At 41.3% G+C, this 6,558-nt stretch overlaps 1 long non-coding RNA gene across 1 annotated transcript; it reads left to right on the forward strand.

Annotated features, from left to right (window-relative positions):
• Positions 1 to 1,069: 1,069 nt before the first annotated feature.
• LOC309346510 lies at positions 1,070 to 5,674 on the forward strand. The gene is made up of 3 exons (XR_014158650.1): positions 1,070 to 1,255; positions 5,090 to 5,215; positions 5,540 to 5,674. It is a non-coding gene; the product is annotated as an uncharacterized lncRNA (long non-coding RNA).
• Positions 5,675 to 6,558: the final 884 nt, after the last annotated feature.

Below are 6,558 nucleotides of genomic sequence, written 5' to 3' on the forward strand. Positions count from 1 at the left end.
GGGCATTTGAAATACTCTCTGTGTAACGGTTTTGCTCAGCAGGCCTGAATTCAGTGCCTAAGTGCTTGTTCTCTAACCAGAAACTCTAAATTGGACTGAAGTAATCTGCAAGCACTTATTTGCAACGTGGTCCTTCCATAATATTTGGAAGGAATGGAGCACCCTTCCACTGAGCTACCACCCCCTGCAAGGCACAGCTCTGATGCTAGCACATGCAAGAATGTGCACACAATCACCTGAATGTTTTTTTTTTACCCCCAGGCAAACAGGTAAGTGTCTCCCATCTCAAGACCACTTATGCCTATTCACCCTAAAGGACACTGCTGGTAAGGGGGAAACAATGTACTCAGTCACCACAATCCTGGGCAATAATTTTTAATGGATCCATCTGAGACTACAAAGATATTACAGTTCATAGGGTTTCGAATGGATTGTGGGAATCTAACAACAAATGTGGTTATTCGGGGATTATTAATAGCAGATATTTCCGGAGTTTTAATGATAGAAACCCTTTCATCTAAAGTAAGGTGCTGCTCCTTCCAGCAATTGATAAGTTGGCTCCCATCAACCTTTATTTAAAATATCCCAGTGCAATGTCCCTGTAAATCATTCTTGTGACAATTTTGGGATCAAATTAATAGCTTAGGTCTTTACCTTCATAGCTAGCAAATGCTGTGCTCTTGACTGTCAGAATATTTGCCCTAATATCTGTCCCTAAGCAATATATGAAGAAGAACAGCCTCTTGATCGGCCTTTCCACCTGTTTTGCCTCCCTGAGTTATTCTGATTAAATTTATATATTCATTTCCTCAGGGGGAAGAGGAAACTTTTGCTCAACACAGTGGGATTATACCTTCACAGAGACTGAAGATTAGAGTTCTTGGCCAGGGTGTTTGAAAGTCAGTCAACAGTCTAACAAATTAGCAACAGACCTATTTTCTCTCCCTAGCAACCAACTTTATAAACAATGGCTGGCAGCTCTCTCTCACACCACTCAGGCAAGAGCCTTTATGACATATACAATCAGAACCTTGAAAGAAAACAGAATTAAAATCAGCCCCTATGTAGTGAGTTTATTTTTATTGCCCACTATCTATTGGCCCAGTAGAAAGCAGTGCAGATCTCTGAGCACAGATGCTATATGTTGACAGGGTCAGTGATGTGGAAATAGGTGGCCTGACCACAAAACTGGCAAGAACCAATTAAAGAGGAACTTAATGGCTAAGTGTTGAAGAGGAAAACAACTTGAGTTAAGGTACAAGGAGGCGTTTGATGTGTATAGTAAAGAAAAGGGATGAGTAAGTTGTACTTCAAGGATTATGGTTGGATGAGAGATAATGAAGTGCTGGAAGTGGTTGGGTAAAAGATGAACAGCTACGATAATGTATATTTACTCTATATAGTATGTGTCCTACTGGAAATGCTCTTTCAGAGTCTTTGGTCTCTGACTGGTAATGCATTACTGACTCCTTGGGAATTCAATGCGTGAGCCTCTGTACTTGAACCCTTAAGAGAAATTTCTCCCACATCAGTAATCATGCTGAGCATTCTGCACTAACTTCAACTTCTGGATTAAGTGCAAAGGAAGCCCCACATTGCAGTAATCCAGTCTTGAAGCAACCAATGCATAAACTACTGTGGCCCAGCCAGCTCTCTCCCAGACCAGAAATGGTCATAGCTGTTGTCACTGCTGTTTTTCTTTTAAAAAAAATGTTTAGGGGTACTCTCATTTTCCTACTCATATTGAAATACTGCCACTCAATGAGGCCAAACTTAGATTCACAAAATGTTTAGGGGTATGCGTACCCCCAGAAAAAAAGCACTGGCTGTTGCACCAGTCGCAGCTGGTAAAAGGCACTTTTAGCCACTGAATAGCCAATTGCTACATACACCCCAAGTAGCATGCTAAATCATTTCCCAAACCATGGCTGCCGAGACTCACTTTGAACATGGGAGCAGCATAACATATTAGAAGACCAATGTGCTTTGTTTCCTAACCGTAAGAAAAAAAGAAATCTTTGCTTTGCTTTGAAATCAGGGTGTGACAGGCTTTTTTCAGGAAAAAAGGCAGCAAAAGCAGAGTGTTCACAGAGCTGCTGTGAAATGCGGGAGGGTATGTTCTTAAGGAAATCAGCCCTGAGTGCACACTGGAAGGACAGATTCTGAAGCTGAGGCTCCAGTACTTCGGCCACATCATGAGAAGAGAAGACTCCCTGGAAAAGACCCTGATGCTGGGAAAGATTGAGGGCACTAGGAGAAGGGGACGACAGAGGACGAGATGGTTGGACAGTGTTCTCGAAGCTACGAACATGAGATTGAACAAGCTGCGGGACGTAATGGAAGACAGGAGTGCCTGGCGTGCTCTGGTCCATGGGGTCACGAAGAGTTAGACACGACTAAACAACTAAACAACAACAACATGTTATTAAATTGCCATATGAATCTGTTATTGAGTGAGTGAAATTATGAGTATTTCATACTACTGAGATTTATAATTCTGACTACCAGTTTAGTCATTTCCAGGACTCGTAGGAGATGCAGTGAGAGGTTGCAATGCTCCAAGATATCACTTTGCTTTATGCATTTGGGTCCAGATCCCAAACCAAGAATAATTATACCCCATTGGCAGTGATAGGGCTCAGGGTACTATTTAATTCAGGGTGGTGGTGGTGAAATACCACTATTTCATTTTTGAAAAGTATCAAAGCCATTTACAGCAATGGTATTATTGTTGTTCTTAATTAAATTTCTATGCTGCCCTTCTCCTGAAGATCACAGGGCGGTTTACAATATTATAACACGAAAAGACATACCATAACAACAACAAAAACTCCACGTATTATAATTTATTAAATTTCTATACATAAAACAATACCATAAAAACCACATTTAAAAGGTAAAATCTGAAACCAGCTAACTGCTTTGGAAGGATGTACCTTTAATTGCCTGTGTAAGCCTGATGGAATAGAAAAGTTTTCAGCTGGCGTTTAAAAGTTGAAAAGGGAAGTGCCTGCTGAAATCTCTATTGGCAGCTCATTCCAGATGACACTAAAGGCCCCTGTTTCTGGTTGAGCCTCACCAACTTTTTGGATGACCAGTGGTACTTCTGCAGATAATCTCAGTGGTCAAACTGAGATATAAGGGTTGAGATCTACAAGGTACCTAAGTTGTTCAGGGTTTGTGAATTAATACAAGGACCTTGAACCAGGCTTAATTATTCATTACCAACTTGTTTTATTGGTTTGATTGGGACCTGAGACCAGAATATACATGATCCAGGAGATCTGAGATGGGATCTCATAACATTTATAGTTTTAAAAACAGCTGGAAGGGAGTAGGTTGGCTTGGGCAGAAGAACAGCAGGGGGATTTTTAACTCTTTCCCATGCTGTTTTCTTGATTACCAAGAAATCTGTTAATAGCTCCATTCGTTGAGGAGGTGGTGGTGGTGGGGAGACACCTGTATTTTGCTTGTCACTTCTCTACCAGTGAGGATAGTAGCAGCTGCTGCCACGACCACTGGGATTTGTTAAATATACCACTTAATCATCAAAACATTTAAATGATTTCTGTAAAATGCAGAATTACAGACAAAATCAATTGTTAAAAACAAATTAACCTAAAATTTCTCCAAAATGAAACCATTCACTTTAATATATATGTTGTAAAAAATAAAATCACAATGAGGGCTTTCCCCCATTGCAAGACATTGAGCTAGATGAATTCAGGGGATCTCCCACCTCCCCACTCTGCATTTGGATGAAGAGCGCTGGAAGTTAATTAACCAGTCCTCGTAGATGCAACGGCTTAACAAAACAAAATAATTGCACGACAAAGTCCTTTCTCTGTTGCCTTATTTCATGTTTGGTTGCCGTGTGGTTTCTTACTATACTGGCAACTGTGTTATTAACTTGCTGATTCCAGAGATAATGGTATTTAATTAAACTACTTTGCAGCTTACTACTGTTTGGGGAGCTTGCTAATTAATCTTTATGTAATTGCTTTGCGATGGAGTATAGCAAAAGTAGTTAAATTATACATTCTCCTTCTCACATTGCATCTCATTTTGGAATATAAGCACTTGCTAACAAGGAAAGAGGGAAGAGGTCATGTTTTAACTCTATTGTATCTGTCTGCTGCAAGGCTAGCTTCAGGGATACTGGCACCCTGGGCAAACTTGCCAGGCAATTCGGGTCTATGTACTGGCAAAAGCCCTTCCCACAATGGCTGGGGAAGTGAGGAAGTTTAGGAATTTCAGAAATAGACTGGAAAGAGAAGCTGCTGAATTGCAACTTATTACCAAACTTAAAACCATGGAGAGACCTGGTCTTAACAAAGACATTGGATTCTTATCTCATTATACATGACAAAGCCATTTTTCACCTTTTCACCCCTTGCTTTTTCCTGTAAGACCTATTGCAGTCGTTAAGAGTCGTCAACAGGCTCATCACAGCTATCTGCCAATCACCAATTCCCACCACCCTTCTGAGTAATACCCCTCCCCACCTTCTCACTATATAGAAGGGTCTGGTGACTTCTATTTCAGTGTATCTGAAGAAGTGTGCATGCACACGAAAGCTCATACCTAGAACTAACTTAGTTGGTCTTTAAGGTGCTACTGGAAGGAATTTTTTTTATTTTGTTTTGATCATGGCACAAGTCCTCAATGTCTTCTGGAACATCTTGACAAATATATGAACCTACCTGGACCCGTAGATCTTCATCTGAGGCCGAGTCCTTCTTCTGATGGAGGCTCGCAGGAGTGTAAGGGACAGGGTATTTTCAGTTGTGGTTCCCCATCTATGGAATGCTCTTCTTTGTGAGCCCACCTAGGGCATCTGATGACATTTCTGTGCCAGGTAAGGACTTACCTTTACCCCTAGGCTCTTGATGGAGTGAGCAGATTTTGTTTTGCTGTTAGCAGATACATTCTCAGTAAAACCTGTGCTTTAAAATACAATAAATCCATCAATCTCCACAGTAAAGAATGCAATTACTATTGAAGCTTGGTATTAATGGCTAGCAGTTGCCCGAGTCAATATTTAGCAATTGCCAAAAACTTATCAGAATTGGCACTTCCCTTGTTTCAGAGAGGAGACGATACAAACTGGGTGCCACCATGGAGAAGCCCCTCCCTCAAGTTGTCGGACGATAGCTCTCAGCAGGCTGTGGTCCAAGCAGGAGGCCTTCATCTGGAGATCTCAACAAACGGTCAGGTCTCTATGGCAGTCTTCCAGATAAGCTCATCCTGAGTTGTTTAGGGCTTTATAAGTCAACAATAAAACCTCTCTTGCTGACATTCTTTTGAATTAAAAAGGATTCTAGAGAGAGGTTCATATCTTGATCCAGAATCTGGGACGGGTCCCTTCAATTGATTTCCTTACAGTTTAGATGAATGTGGAACAAAAGCAACATGCTGTTCAAGCCAGCTGATCAATCTCAGACAACTATCATCTGTTCACACTGCAACTCCATTAGTTAGCAAGAAATTAAATATTGCTCCCAAGCACTGTAAAAGAAATGTTTTTCTCTCTCTTCAGGAATGTCAGTCCAAATGCTTATGCAGTGTTGAGAGATGGGCAAATGAAGAAGAGAGGTGTGGTTGCCCCAAGGTCTAGTATTTAGCTAGTATTGGTATTTAGATGTATGCTGTCCAGATGATAATAAAGTTTTGGGATACCATTAAGACTCCACCTTTCATTTGTGGTGTTCCTGGCTTTTTCATATCCTCTGTGGTTTTGCATCTTCCCATTGAAGTTATGTGACTTTTCCTGTGTGGTTAAGCAAAGGCACTTTTAAAAAACAGTCTGTTTTCTTCCTGAGCATTCTTGCCTGTTCCATGGACCAGAATATAGTAGGAAATACAGATTTTCTTCTCTCCATCCCAAGAGAAAGAAGGATTTCCTGTCTATCTCCTAGGCAATAGAACATAAGCTAGAAGCTGTTTCTTCGTCTTCGTCTTCGTCTTCTGTGTTGGAATCAAAGTTAGCTAAGTAGAGTGTTCACCAGTTGGAGCATTACATCCAGGTAAGGGTTTGGTAGTAGAACTTGCCAGTCACCACAGTGGGGATGATCAAGAGAGGAGGTGAATGTCTTCCTTTAGTTGTATCCAGCGGGAGGCAGCAGTGGAAGCAGACACTTTATTAGTCAACCATGAGTAACAGCATGGTTGCTGACTGCATATCCACTCCATACAGTTTCTTTGTTGGCTGGCCAGTCAGCAAAATACCTCAGGCACTTTCTTATTTAGCATTGACTGAAGACCACCAGTGTGTGCAGACTTGTTGAGATCAGGGATTCCCCCTTCAATTACCCTGCAGTGCTGACCAAAAAAGAGTGAACTTTCTATAAGCACCCTTCTATTCTCCTAAGCAACCAAAGAACATCAAGAAGGGTATATTAATGATCCTATTGACTCTAGAGCTGGGCTTGTTTAGCCCTACTGACACCCAGGGCAGCTACTCAGTCCAGCTATGTGATGCAACAACTTCTGTATTTGTGTGTGTTTACAATGCATATACAGTGGTACCTCGGGTTACAGATGCTTCAGGTTACAGGC

The sequence above is a fragment of the Podarcis erhardii genome (assembly GCF_964252035.2).
Source record: "Podarcis erhardii genome assembly, chromosome: 7".
Taxonomy (NCBI): Eukaryota; Metazoa; Chordata; class Lepidosauria; order Squamata; family Lacertidae; genus Podarcis; species Podarcis erhardii.